At 46.3% G+C, this 15,604-nt stretch overlaps 1 long non-coding RNA gene across 1 annotated transcript; it reads right to left on the bottom strand.

Annotated features, from left to right (window-relative positions):
• Nucleotides 1-299: 299 nt before the first annotated feature.
• On the bottom strand, nt 300-10,703 carry LOC117243885. The gene is made up of 3 exons (XR_004495861.1): nt 8,236-10,703; nt 2,257-2,405; nt 300-1,171 (listed from the first exon to the last, which is right to left on the bottom strand). It is a non-coding gene; the product is annotated as an uncharacterized LOC117243885 (long non-coding RNA).
• Between the last annotated feature and the right edge of the window lie 4,901 nt (nt 10,704-15,604).

Genomic DNA, 15,604 nt, shown 5'->3' with positions numbered 1-15,604 from the left:
TTCCTATTATCTTTCTCTACACACTAGTAGTATCTCAATTCAACAAAGCTAAACTTGGCACATGTTGACTCCCAACACACCTGGCTCGTATGAGCTTGCCCTGCCAGGAAAGGCCATTGAATTCTATTACTCTCCAAGAGTTGTTGGTGAGGTCCAAGAAGAGGAATTTCAGCTTGAACTACAGGAATGTTTTTAAAAAATGTGGTTTCAAATTTTTTCATGTTGTCAGCAGGTGATCTCTGTCTTTTTACAGGCAAACCTCCTGTCTTTGCCAGGTAGAGTGGCTGGCTATGGTTCAGCCCCATGGCCTTTTCCTTCTTGTTGAAGCAATAAAAAATACCAGCCCATTTTAATTTCATTTTTACCCCAAACAGTTATAACAGTTAATCACTTCAATCTATCTCATAAAACTATACTCTTTGAATTAACAGCAGCAGGGGATTTTTTTCTTTTTTCCACAGGCAATTTCCTTATTCCCAATAATTTCAGCAATTTACTTCCCAGTTTGCAAAATAGGACAACAGAAGCAGCTAACCTTATCTGCATCTATCTGTTGCAAGGTCACCTTATTAGCTGGCACAAGAAGGTAATAAAATGCAAACAAATATAATAAAATTCCCCAGTGGCTGCTCCTCTATTTACAAGCTTGTCCTTTGTCTCAGGTTTTTGTTTATTTTGTGTATCAAAAATGACAAAACAAGTCAAACTTCCAGAGCATGACCACAGGTATTGATGCCAAGTAGGAAAGACAAATCCTTAGCTTTACACGTTCATTCATTTGCAACCCCATGAGAAGCCGCCTTTTATAACAGCAATTTACTGAACTACATTTTGTATAAACACCTGAGGCTCCAAGTTGCTTTTGTTTTGTCGGGTTTTTTTGTTTTTTTCTATGTCTAGTCAGAGTAACACTCAAAATAAATAACAGATCAAAAGCAGCACAGGTTTCTTTTTCGGTGATCTGGAAAGGTGAACTCATCCTCTCAGCCTTCCCACGGGGTTGCTCTGAGGTGTCAGAGGGTGAGCAGTGCATCCGGCATGGTACACACGGACACAGCCCCTGTCTGGGTCTTGAGGGGCACCACAGGGAGAAGATGTCCTCCACTGACCACAGCAGGGCTGATCCCATGTTCACCTCCCAGTAGGTGTTGAGTCCTGCCTGAATCACGGCCTAAGGAATGATAAGTAGTAAGAAATCTTGGTGGTGTCAAGGACAAAAAAAGCACAAATGGAGAACAGCAGAGGATCTATCTGGTCCATCTCTTCTGAGCTGGATTTGAGGTGCTACGTTGGTCCTGCTCTCACAATTTCATTAAGTTGTACCTCAGTGTTTAGGAATGTCCTAGTATTGAGACACATCACATCCAGACAATGATCCCAATGTTCCAGTGCTGCCGTTACTCTGAAAGGAGCATTGATTTGATCACTTCTCCCTCACATACTTCGACTGTGGACCATGACAGTGGTCTATGCCCACAGGGCATCCCGTGTATCAATGGATGCAGGCAGATTCACTTCTAATCCAACATGAGCCAACTTGTGGTAGGCATTTGGACGTCACAGATTGATGCAAGATGGCCAAGCCCAGATCTTAACTGATTCCAAGTCATCTGGCCCCAGATACCTGGTAATGAGTTTCTCACAGGCAAATACCAAAGAAGTGATTGATGCCTGTATAATTATTATGGAAATTCCACTGTTTCACAGAATTGTGAAATCATAGAATATTCTGAGTTGTAAGGGACCCACAAGGGTCATGGAAGCTCAACTCCTTCATTCCAACTGAGCACTGAAAGAGGATTTTTTGACCTAAGTTAGGGATATAGGTGGCTGGCTGTGGTGGCCAGGCCAGGGTCTGTTGGTTTGACCTGGGATGCCACGACCTTCCCAGAGAGAGGGGTCCGGCAAGAGACAGCCTTAGGGAAGTCTTTGGCAATCCCTGGCCACTGGGTAACCAAGAAGAGGTGCAGCCTGTGGCTACATGTGATCAGCTCAATGATTTCCAACTCAGTGATTTTGGCTTAGCTTCCTAGGTTTTTCCCAGGCCAACTCAGAGTGACGGGAGAGTTGTGTGGCGATTCCACAGAGGTAGCCTTTATTGTCCAGCAGGTCTGTGAAGGGTCCCAGTGACTGCTACCTCCTGAACTGGGCAGAAGCTGGGGTTTTTATGGGGGAAGGCAAGGGTAGTACCAGGGGGGAAAACCAATGGATTACAAAGGATCAGCATAGTCACCAAAGCATGGTAGGATAGCTCACCATGACAGGAGAGGATGGCTTTATCCAGGAGGAATCTCTCCCAGGCAGAGTTTGAGATTAAGCCTTATCACAACTCTTTCAGGGCATCTCCCTCCAGGGGAAAACCTTGGTAGGATCACCTGCCTCCACAACTGGTTTTAGGCATTTACCTGCAGAAGGAAGGAAAACTGTATACCCCTCTGCCCAAACCAGCACCACCCAAGGGCTCTGCTCCTGAAGAAGGCAGAGACTATACCTCCACATACATCAAATATAGACTTATGGCTACTCAGGCAAAACACTCTCCTTGCTCTGAAAGAGAAGTTCTGTGGGCCCAAAACCTGAGGTTTTAGGCCATTGACAAAAGGGAAAGCTGCTTTAAAGCAAGCCAAAATGCTATGATGTTAAAATATTTTTTAAGATCCCTTTCTTGGCTAAGGTGCAAAAGGCAAAACTGCAATATCAGTCTAGATATATGAAGCAACAACATGTGAAGGTTGAACCTGGAATTTCAGTACTATGACTTGACCCTCAGTTCCAGTACAACTGTTGCACTGGAAAATGCCTGAAATATGCATGCTCTAGTGTTGAGATATTATGTATTAGTCTAAAATAACTCAGCATGAGGTACTTCTGCTTCTTGGCAAAATACTTCAGAATTTTGTGCAATATATTACAAAGAGAGATCTCCATCATGTCACCTTTTCTAAAAATATTTGCCCACTTTTTGAACTTGATGAGCCAGCTAGCCTCTGCTGCTTCCTGTAGGCAGGAGTTCCTCAGACAAATGACACACTGCAAGAAGAGGAAGCTCCTCTGGCTTTGACGATTGCTGGCTTCCCTTGTGGTCCCCATCCTCATGGCAGAGGAGACAATTAACAGCTTACTTTCTCCATTATTCCAGCTTACTTTCTCCAGGCAATTCAGGGCCTTCTTGGCCCCTATTACAAAGCATCACTTTCTCTTTTGCTGTCTGAATGGCCCTAGCCTGCTAACTCCCTCCTCAGACCTTCATCCCATCCAGACACCTGAAATGGGAAGAAGAACTCCCCTCACCATGCCATCCCATAACCTAAAGTGTGTGTTTGGAAAGGGTCCAACAAGGTGGGTGTAGTTATTCCAGGGCTGTATCCACCCTACTGCCACTGACCCATGAACTTGCTTGCATGTATGACCACACTGACTGATTGCAGTGTGAACACATACCCACAGCCTACACCTAAAGCAAACAGTATGAAAAGGTAAGAGGAAAAATAAAGCAGAAGAGGGCTGCAAAAAATAAATGGTAAGGGCAAGGAAATCAACAGCACAAATATTGAATCAGGGATAAAATAGTTTATCCATGTATTAAAAACAGCTCCAGCGAACAAGGAAAATTCTAAAGAGTACCTTCCCACCTACAGGATATGTGTTTGGTTGCAAATGTCTAAGTGAGAAAACAGAAACTTGGATGCCAGTGTCTTCGAGTAACATTTCTTTCTTCAGGGGAGGTGTAACAGCTTCTCCCACCTGTCTGTGTGGGTGTGTGTCTATATACGTTGAGATGTACATGGTCCACAGACTGCAGGTCACATTGAGCCACGCCACATTCCCGCCAGCCAGCACTGCAACTGAAATTGCCATGTGGTAGGAAGGGAGAAACTTCCTAGACTAAGGTTTGCAGGGAGGAGATGGTCCCACCCAGTGCTGGGGGTCTGGCTCACGTGCTGCACCAGAGCAGAGCAGAACCACAGCAGGTGCAAAGGTTTTGTCCCACCCCTGAATGCATCCATCAAGTGGCAGTCTCCAGGTATGGTGGGACTGACTGAGCCCAGGGATCTCTGGCTATTTGCCCTGAAAAGCAACCAAGCCGGCGTACTCCCACCCGCTCCTTGTCACAGCACCCAGGCTATTGTCCTTCACAGCAGCTCATGATGCTCCACTCAATGACCACCAGGGTTTTCTAGGAAGCATTTTCATGCAACACTCATTCCTGGCAGAATCATGCTTGTGATTGCCTAACTCTGGAGTCCTGAAGGCAACAAGTCACTTAAATTACCTCCTATCTGGATGAGGAAACAGACAGCTGGCAGCGGAAAATGTATTTGTAAGGCCTCATCCTTCCCTGGGGCACTACTCATTTCTCCCTAAGCGTTGACTTAATTTACTGAAAGCAATTAGGGTCCCAAAACAGAAGCCCTGGCTGCTGTTCAGACATTGCACACTTCTGGTCACAGTGCCAAGAAGAGCTGTCCAACTCTCACCTCTCACAGCAAAACCAAGAGATGCTCTGCTTGTGCCAGGGGAGGACCCGAGCTGCTCACACGGCCGAGCCCCAGCCCCGACTCTTCACAGGCTCATAGTGACCTCTGAGCCAAGTGAGACTGAGCAACAGGTTCAAAATGTACAAAAAGTGGTAGCACCGTCTACACTGCCCCACCTACTACCACTCTTTGCAGCCCTTCCCTCTTGCTTATTTCCATTGTCATGGATTCATCCCCTCGGGTGCAGTGGGGCCTCTGTGTCGTGCAAAACCTGTGCAGGGCTAAGCAGGGTGTGCATCATCTCCCCCCAGCAGAATGGGAGTGGGAGGCCCCACCCAGGAGTTCCCCAGGCTTTAACCCAGCACCAGCAATCCCTCAGGACTTCAGGGGCATGAAGGGAGCTGCTTAAGAAATCTTGGCAATTAATACAGCCACTCACAGACACCCTTCTTTAAACCTCAAGGGGAAATTGGAACAACTAATAATGTTATTGAAATTTTTGGTCAGAAACCAAAAAACTTAGTTGGAGAGTGAATAGGATGGCTGGCTGGTTGGCTGCTCCCAGGGCAAGCAATCTCCTGTGTATGCCAAGTGCTGCTACTGGCCATGGGTCACTGTGGTGCTGCACACAGCCACGGGATGGAGTAACACAAGGTCCAGGCTTCCTGGTCATCCCTCTGGGCAGCCCATGCTGGGGTGCTGCAGCTGGTCAGCACTGCCCAGCTCTGGGAGCCATCGCTAACACTGCACCCACCTGGCTATCTCCTCAACCAGCAAAGGCTCAAGTTCACAAAGCACTTCACTACTGTGGAGTCTTTCCCTGACAAATTTGTTTTCAGGCTATGAATGCAAGTGTCCATTATGGTTTTTTTGGTTAGAATACAAGCCTCTGGCAGCCTAGGTTTGCATGGTGCCTCAAGGAGGAACCTCCTTTCTGTGGCACAGCAGGATTTAAAGGGAACTACTAAACATGGAGGCAGAAGGTCAAACCAGTTTCCAGTTTTAGATGGTGGTGATCATGAAATTGGCCCCTAGGTCACAGGAAATCCATCCATCTGCCCAGATGGGATGGCCACCAACACTAGATTGAGTCACTTGAGGTTTTGTCTAGCTGAGTCTTGAAAACTTCCTCTGCTGCCTGTGTAGGCAGCTAACCTCCTAGTGATGTTTTTTCCCTTGATGGCCAGCTTGAAAGTCCTAAGACAAAACCTGTGCCTGTTGCCTTGTTTAGTTAGTACTGGCCATTTCTATGTTGCCTCTCTAATTCCTTTCCAAAGCTAATTGCGTCAGCCTGAGCTTTCCTTGTCTCCAACCAGTCCACATGCCTCAGCCTCTCCTCCTAGGCCCCTGCCATCTTGGAATCCTTGAACCGGACCAGTTTCCTACAGACCTCTTGAATCTGGGGGTCCAGCATTAGAAAAAATACTCCAGGTAGAAACACTGACAATATCAGGACTCTGAGAGCACCACTGGGACTGGCTGTCCCTGCCCAACCCACAGGGCTTCCCCCTCCTCCCTGCCCATGCCAGGAACCCATTACAGATTTTATAAGCAAGTTGCTGATCTTTGTTTTTTTGGTGTTAAAGTATCTAGAAAGAGACTTGCCTTGGAAAGGGCACTGAAACACTCAGCCCAACAACCATCTGCCTAAAACTAGAAGGTGTTGTTTTATAGCTTAAAGTCCTTTGTTCCATCCACAGAAAGGACAACATTTTTACAAATGTTGTCTTCCTCAATCATTTCCATTAAAAGTCATGTGGTACAACACTCCACACACTTGATTTTTAGGGTCAAAGCCCTGGTTATCCTGGGAAGGCTTTTACCACTGACCTGAGCTCACCCCAGATTTTTCTCCAAGACCAAATGAGCTGCAGGCGTCACACCACTTGCTGTGGGTAAGTGCCCATATTGTGCGACTTCCCTCTGCACCTCTCAGATCCCCAAAATGAAGGTTTGCTGCTATTCTTCTGCAGAAGACCACCCAAACATGTCAGGATTAGTACCCATTTATTCCTAATTTCATGTTCTTTTTCTGTGCCAGACAAGGTCAGAGCCACTCTTCTGGCATGTTGTGTCACAGGACTTTCTTCTTTGAAAACACCCCACTGATTGCAAGATCGTGTAATTATGTGGTTGTGTGGGACACTCTTGCAATGTGATCATTTAAGGTCTCTGAAGGATTAACAGAGGGCACTGACTCAAATTCCTTGAAAATTCTGAATACACCAAACTCAGCAAACAATCTACCAAACTTATTTATTGCATCTACTTCACAAAATTATTGCCTGGGCAAGCATACCATCCTTCAAGTGATTTCAATATATGTTGTGACTGAGATGCTGTACAAACTTTCAGTGACTCCTTGTCAATGACAACAGGGACATTTAAAAGTTTTTATGTGTATTTCCTTATCTAATCAGTCAAATTGAGATTTAAGGTTCAACTGAAACTATTATTTCATTTGGCTTTATTCCTTGTAAAGATATACGACACATTGTTTACCTTAGAATACAATACTCCTGGACCTTGTTTATACAACAGATTTTTCTAATGCTTCCCACCATTAATTCAAGTACTCTTATTTGAATCTTCCTGAGTGTTACTGTGAGCCTTCCTGTTAACCATGCACCTACTTCTTCTACTCTTTAAAAATATGACACGGTATGGCTGTGCCCGATGACGAACAAGATACTGAAAAACCGAGTGTTGTGTTTGAGAAGGAGAGGCAGGTGCAGGAAAGACTCATTACACTGAGTAATTAGCACTTAGTAATTACATATTGCACTTGGGAGGTGAGAGAATCACGGAATGGTTTGTATTGAAAGGGACCTTAAAGATCATCTATTTCCAAACACCCTGCTAGGAGCAGGGACACCTTCCACTAGACCAGGGTGCCCAGAGCTCCATCCAACCTGGCCTTGAATAGTGCCTGGGATGGAGCACCCACAGCTCCTCTGGGAAACCTGCTCCAGTGAAGATTTCTTTCCACCTGTCCTAAATTTACCTTCTTACATTTTGTACCCATTATTCCTCATCCTATCACTACAATTCCTGATGAAGAGTCCCTCTCTGGCTTCCCTGCAGGCCCCCTCCAGATACTGGAAGGCTGCTAGGAGGTCTCCATGCAACCTTCTCTTCTCCAGGCTGAACACCCCCAACTTCCCCAGCCTGCCTTCATAGGGCAGATGCTCCTGTCCTCTTATCAATTTCATAGCCTCCTAGACTTGCTCCAACAGTTGCATGTTCTTTCTGTGTCAGGGGCACCAGGGGTCTCGTGAGAGCAGAGCACAGACACAAAATCACCTCCCTCCACCTGGTGGCCATGTTCCTTTAGATGCAGCCCAGGATTTGTTTGGCTTTCTGGGCTGCCCGTCCACACTGCTGGCTCATGTTGAGTTTCTGGTCAGCCACCACCCATAAGTCCTTCTCCACAAGGCTGCTGTCAATCATGTCTGTGCCCAACTTGCAGGTGTGCCTGGGATCAAATCCAGGTCTCCAATTTAGAGACAAAGATGTCGTGCACGACAGTATCTAATGCTTTTCATAAGCCCAGGCAGACAACATCCATGGCTTTGCCCCTATCCACCAGTGCTGTAGATACAGCACTGTGCTCCTGCGAGACGTGCACGCAGAAGAGTATTTTGCCTGAATTTGAGCGGAAACGTGCTCAAGATTCGTCTCTAGTAATACCTTGGCTTAGCTGAGCAAAAACTCCACACAAGCACACTGCTGTAGTTCCCACATTAAAATAACCCACCTTTCGCCCCAGTAAACCAAGGTCCTGGAGTTGGCCACAGTCTTCAGCCACCTTACAAGGTCCACCACATCTGAACCACTCACTTGTCAAACACAGCTCATTCATTAGTCTCACATTGCTTTTTTTTGTGTGTGTGGTCTAAAATATCTGTAAAAAAAAAAAAATTCAGCCACTGAGCTTTGGACAGAGTTCTATTTTGGAAATCCCCCTTTTTTTATTACCTTCAGCCACATTTTGGATGATCCCACATGAATGGTTTACCAGAAATGCACTGCTTTGCCACACAGTGATTGCAGTTTTTCTTGTAGCCCTGTCCCTACTGGCAGACATGGCCAAACTGTGTACACAAGAGGAGTGGGATTCTGCCATTAAATAAACCCTACTTAGTAATCTTTTCTTCCCATGGGAACTGGAGGAAAACTTAATTCTGTTCCCACCTTCAAGTATTTATGAGAGAATTTACAGCCCTGGTTTATCTTGGGTTTATCCGCCTTAAAAGTGAGCATCACCAAGTAAAGTGCTGCTCACACCTTCTGGACACCTTCCACTCCTGAACAAACACCTCCTAAACCTTGAACTCCAACAATGACTGTAATAAAAAAATACCAGTTTTGAGATAGTCCAGGTTAAAAAGCTTTCCAAATGGTTTATTAGGAAATGGTGCAACAGCCAAATTAACCAGAGAGCCTGGTCCTTCTACTGCTGTTTCCATGAAAGCAGACATGGCTTACAGCTGTCTGAGGATTAATAACAAGGGCAAATAAATCAGGCTTCAATAATCTTGCATCATGTATGAAGATCTAAGGAGACCTGATGTACTTAGAAATACATGGTTCCTGGCTGTTATGTCTGCAGACCTATGAGGGATGCTGGGTCCCTGTGTCAGGTCCCAGCTTCCCAGGCAACTCGATGCATCCCACCCAGAGAGCTCCCAGGGTGCAAAGACCCACGGTGGCAGGTGGGGAAGGCACACAGAGCACTCTGCCCTCTCTCCCACCACATGTCCAGCTCCCCTCTTTGATGGGAAGACTTGAGAGAACACTGAGGGGAGAGGCAAAGACTACCCCTCTTGGGACATGGCTGCCAGATGTGGTGAGGTAGAATGGCAGGGAATGGAGAAAATGGCTCTTGGCCTCTTCTGATTCAAATAAGAAAAAGGCACAAATCAACTTTAGTGGCATTTCCATCCACAAATCTATTTTACACTTGACCCGGCGCAGATCTGCCAGTCATGATAGACCTGACAGGTTCTGTTACAGACGCTCACAGAAATGTGTCCTTAGGTTTTCTGCACATGCCAGAACAGTGACTCACCTTCTGTTGTTAAAAGATGACAGAGACAACCTGGCAAGCCCAGAGCAAATAAGTGATATCACCAGCATGATGCATACATTTATAGGCATCACTGTATTTCTTAATTAGGATTCCAAATGAAAAATTTCCAACGGAAAAAAAAAAAAAAAGTGGGCAGGGGAATGAAGCCGATACCTTAAAAATGATGATTTGTGACACATTCACCAAACTGACACCTGAACACTGAATAATCACTGATGCAAAATTTAGCAGATACCTGGATGCCAGTGATTTGGTTGATCCCAGCACATGAATGGGACTAAGTTAGGTGAAACATAGAGAACTGGAATAAGCATCATCTGGAGGTGTAGAAAAAATATGGCTTGAGAAACTCCCTTTTACCAAACATTAAAGCAATTGTAAACTTGAGTGAGGACAGGGGATATGTTGAACACAGAGACTCAAAGTGAAAGCAGGTTGCCTGTTGAATTGTCCCAAAATTACTTTGACCTACACAAGGCAGGAATGGTGATCAAAACCCAATTCTGGGTAAGGGTTTAAAGGAAAGAGAAGCAACCTTACAGTGAGTAACATGTCAGGAATGGGTAAGTGAAAATTCTAGATGTCAGATACAAATGGCAAATTAAAAGGTCTAAGTGACTGATAGAGGAAGCTGAAGGAACTAATGAAAGTCTCCACAGCCTTAGAGGTAGCAGTGGGCACAGGTCCATTTGAAGAGACAGCAAGTCAGGAACAGCAGAGCAGAAATAACAGCTATCTTCAGCATCTAATTCTGACTGCTTTTCTACTTTGGGATAGGTCCTTTCATGGAAAAATACTGATGCACAAGCACCTTCCACAGCCACCATGTTTACTTTCAGCATTCCCCAAACTGGGAAAGCTCCACAGCCACAGGGTGTGAAGAGGAGGAGTGGCTGATAAGCCTCTGGCCCTGGGGTCACAATACTGACTCAGAGCTGACCAGCTCCCTCCGAGGCTGTCACTGCCACCACACCACCACTGGGAAAGATGTGATTTTGCAAGTCAGCAGATGAGCAGCGAGCAGGGGTTAGCTCGGTAGCCAACACGTTCGGAGACCGGTGGGGACTGGGGATGCTGTCATGAGACAGGCTGGAGAGGGGTGGCATGGCACTGTGACCCCTCCAGCAGCTATCAGTCCTTCTTCTCTGCTGGGACCTGTACCAGCTGGGGTGCAGCCGTGTGCAGCAGTACGAGCCCGCAGACTGTCATGGCGAGGCCGACCCACCACAGAGGTGTCCACGTCTCCCCGAAGAGCAGTTTTCCCAGGATAGCCTGAAGGAAAAGAGAGACACAGAGTTTTGCTGGCCTGAGCTGCCCCAAAGCCTCTTGTGCTGCCAGAGCTGTGAGGACTTCTGGGAGAGACAGCCCTGGAAAAAACCTGGTTGAGGAAACTCCTTCTGGGATAACCAACAGGAATGGCTGCTGAAGTTGATGCTGGAGATGACTTCCACCAGCCTGGAAGCACAGCCATACTGTGGTCCCAAAGCAGGATATGGCAGATGTGCATGTGCTTTGCTGCCTTCCCAGCACTTCTCAGGAGCCAAATCTCCCACTGACTGGGCATTTATTATTGTTGTCGATTATTGGACACCACCATGAGCGGTCTGCCAGCTGGAGCACAGAAACAAGGTGCACTGCTGCCAAGAGTGAAAAGAAATTGGAAAAAACCTGTGGGTCAAAGACTCTGGCAGTCACTAGAGGCAATGCATCTTCACACCCAGCTAGGGTGACTCTGGCTTGTCACAAGTGAGGTGCAGCAAAGGAAAAGCAAAATGAAGCAAAGCTCCCAGCTCCAACTCCCACTGGCAATTAGAAAAGTTCAGTAGCCTGTGTTGTTGCTGCAAGGCATCATGCTGGGCAGCAGCACCCTTCCTCCTGCACCACCCAGGAAAGTTCCACCACCTGTGCCATGAACAACAGAGCAGCTGAGGCCTGACACAATCATTTCACATCTGCCTGTAACTCTCCCTTTGTGGCCAGCGATGCTGGTTGCACTGGGAGGTGAGCTACAACCAGTGTGGGCATTCCCACCTTGCCTTGCTCCTCAGGATTCAGTGGCTGAGGAAGGGATCTACTCACCGAGGAGATGAAGTTGGAGGCTGTTGTTGTCACAGAGGCAGCAGCTGAGGAGGAGGAGAGTCGTAAGGCTCTTGTGAAGACTGTCCACATCACTGCATTGCACACAAACACCAGGCCAACACAGCTGAGGCGAAGCAACACTGGCAGCTGCAGAACAAAATGGCAAACCCAGTATTTTCACCTTCCACACATTCAACATCAATAATTCATGGGCACTTTGGAGCCAAACCTAATGGTGTGGGCTTTTAAAACTAAATTACAGCTTTTATTACACAAAGATGAATATATTAAATCACAGAAGGAAATGGAAATGAGGAAAGAGCTCTGGACAGACTGTGAGCCTGCCATGTCCTGCTGCATGCCCAGCCTCACACTACAAGCTGTGAAGTGCTGGAATAATGTGCAGCAGCTACCATGCCAGCAGCAGAAAGCTCTCCAGCTCACAATGTGGTGCCACATACAACACAAATAAATACCCTTCACTTACCACGTGATGAATGGAAAAGGGTCAAATTCAGTCTGACAAACACCAGAGATGTACATTCTGGCACTGTGCATGCTCCAGCACCCAACTGCTGTGAATGTGAGCCAAGACTGGGGTGGTACCAAAGCACTCATCCTTATGAGCTCCAAGGACCTGGCCTGCCCTACTACTGCAGTGAGGGTAGAGCAGGATCTCTGGGAGGAAAGGAAGAGCTGAGTGGCTTCATGCCTGGTTTTGCACATTCACAGTGGGAGAGCAGTGAGGTTTACTGAGGGGTCTCTGCTCTAGCATTTAGTAGCAATAAAACCAATCCCGAATTCAAGGGCCTCAGGAAAGATCTCCCTCCTTAGACAACCTGACCAGATGTGTAAATGCCTCAGTCTGAAAAAAGGGCACAGTCGCACCTAAAAAGCCTGGACCATTTACAGTGCCCTCCACCCTTTCTTAACTTAAGCAGCTGAGGCCATCTCCCCAGCCCCTGGGTACCATGTAGTTGATGTGAAGACACCAAGGGAGATCACAGGCAGGCAGATCACAACTCTTACAGTGACAAGTGAAAGCAAAGCTTTGTCTAAACCCGTAGCAATCACAGCTTCATAGCCTGTCAGTCCATGGTGGGATCCATCTCAAGGCAGATGGAAATGCAGGTTTGGGGCCACCAACAAGTACAACTCAAAAGTGACACCTGCCCTGTGGGAATGGCTGCAGTGTCCTCCTGCCAGCTGCCCAAATCAATGGGATCCACCAACTGTGTCCTGTCCCACGCAGAAGAAGAAATTACTAACTGCATGCACAGGCAAGCCCACAGTTTTCTGAAGCAAGTGTTATGGCAAGCGCAAAGTTAAAAGGAAAACAATGTAAAGCAAATCCCTACTCAATGGCTGGCACAAGCTCTCTGAGGCTAATCTCACTCCATTGAGGGATGATGCAGGTGTGTGGCCTCATTTTGCCCCACTTGTGGTAAAGGTCTCCAACTTCTGCAACTGATCAGAGTAAAGATTCAGAGTGATTCTGATCTGTGAATCACTTTGTTTTCCCACTGAAACCCTGGTAAACCCAGTGTGGATGGGTAAGAGGGACAACCACGTCCAGCCACAACCACTCCTTTTGAGAAAGAAAACTTGTGTTAGGGCTCACCACAGGATGGGGTTTGCCTCCCAGTTTCACCCGCTGCCTGTATGACCTAGCAATTTTACTCTCCTCCGAGAGTCATGTACATCCACACCCCTCCAGTGAGTAAGCAGACTTGGGAGTAGGGATGAGAGGGGAAAATTCTCCGTGTTTCACCTAACTTCAGTGTATTTCTGCATCAGAAAGAGACCATGCTGCTGAGGTAAAAAAAAAAGGCCTTAAGAAATCTTGTTACTGCCTTCAACCATTATCCCGAGGGTGGAGAGGGATGAAGCCCAGGCTCTTCTCCAAGGTCCATTTGGATACAAGAGGAACAAGTAAAATTTGGAACAAAACTGTTATGAGGAAAAGCAAATGTGATCAAGCACTGGAACAGAGGTCATGGGCTTTCCAACCTTCTAAGCATTTAAAACTTAACTGGAGAAGGTCATGTGTAAGCAGAGGTTGGAGACCTCCAGAGACCTTGCCAGACTTGAGTTAGTCTGAGACTACCAGTGGTGAAGCAAAGCTGGCTCCTCCCATCATCACAGCAACTATGCCACCTCTGAAAGTGACCTGGAACCCATGGCTGCTTCTGATCTCCTAATGCAGAGCCAGGGAAATCAGCAGCAGGTGGCACATGCCCCGAAGGAAGGTTTATCAGAGAAAGGTCAGGTTCCTCTGTGCCCAGGGCAGCAGAGTGGTCATCGCAGTGCCACACAGACAGAGAGACAGGAACATCCTCATGTGCTCCCCACAAGGAAGGAGGGAGATAAATTCCTCCCCTGCTAAGGGCTCAGCTGAGCCACCCCAATGAGTCAAGGATTACTGTTCTGATTGCTTTTCTAAGCAAAGATTAATTTCAGTGTACATTTCAGATAATCCAGAATCACTCCTGAAGTGGCAGAAGTAATTTTAGATGAAGACTGGCAGGGGAGCGGAGAAAGCAAAGAGCTTTTGTTCAAGTGCAGTGACCCTTCCTCGTCAGGTCACTCTCAGGCTGGGCCACCACAACACAAACTTCTGGCCAGGAAATCCATCCCTGTGGTGCAGTGGAGTATCCTGCTACCCTGCATCATCAGCTCTTACCAGTGTCAATACACCTTTTGCTGCCGTGTTCCACGCTGCACAAGTGATGGCTGCCATTACATGTATTTTGGGATTTCTGTAGCTCTTCCTCCAACACAAAACCCACTGAATTTCTGTCCCCTCATAGCTGCTCTGCAGATATGCCTTTGCCACATGTGTGTGGGATTCAAGGGAAGCCCTCTGAAACATATATGCAGCTACAATCCCGTGCAATTTAAGATACTAGAAAGATTATGGCATTTACACAAAACTTGGGTAGTTTTATAGCTAAGCTGATTAATTTACTTAGTAACTGTCACCTGCAATGGATCTGAAAACTGAAAGAAACCAATCTGCCCAGAAAAAAGAAACACTCACAGAATGGATGAGGTTGAAAAGGATCTCTGGAGCTCATCTGGTCCAACCTCATCACTCTAGCAGATTTCTCAGGTCTGTGTCCAGACACTATTTGAGTATCTCCAAGAAGGGAGACTACCACATCCTTGGGCAACCTGGGACTGTGCCTGGTCACCCTCACAGTGAAAAGGTGTTTCTGGATGTTAAGAGGGAACTGCCCATTTTAGCATGAGCCCCTTGCCTCTGGAATCACCCTGGCTTCATCCTTTGTGCACCTTCCCTGCAGGAATTTCTACACATTGAAAAGATCCCCCTGAACCTTCTCTTCTCCAAGATTAACAGTCTGAGCTCTTTCAGACTCTCCTCATGATAGAGATGCTCTGTTCCCTTCATCATCTTTATGACACTTTGCTGGACTCTCCAGTAGCTCCATCTCTTTTCTGCATTGGAGAGCTCAGAACTGGACCCAAAACTCCACAAGTGGCCTCATTAGGGGTAAGTAGAGGGGAAAGATCATCAACCTTGACCTTCTGGCAACAGTCTACATCCAATGATGTGACATTTTGTCATGGCACTTAAAAAAAAAAGTTCCCCTAAACAAATGGTCAATATTTTAATAAATTTCAATACAGAAAAATACTCAGAAAAGATGGTATCAGCATTTTCAGTAATTCCATGCTCTGCCATTCTGTCAATACAGAGTACAGTTGAGGTATTTTTGGGGAAGAGTATCAGGATTTTTATATTTTTTTTTAAATTCTCCTTTCTACCACCCTGAGATATCAGAAAGGATCAACAGGATTGGCAGGTATTGACTTTTTGCCTTTTTAACCCTCTCTAAAAATTACACAGGTTAGTAGTTTGTGGGTTTTTTTTTTTTTGTTTTTTTTTTTTTTTTTTTTTTTTTTTTTTTTTTTTTTTTTTTTTTTTTTTTTT

Source organism: Parus major, chromosome 2 (genome assembly GCF_001522545.3).
Source record: "Parus major isolate Abel chromosome 2, Parus_major1.1, whole genome shotgun sequence".
Lineage (NCBI taxonomy): Eukaryota > Metazoa > Chordata > Aves > Passeriformes > Paridae > Parus > Parus major.
This window is presented reverse-complemented; position numbering and strand designations above follow the sequence as displayed.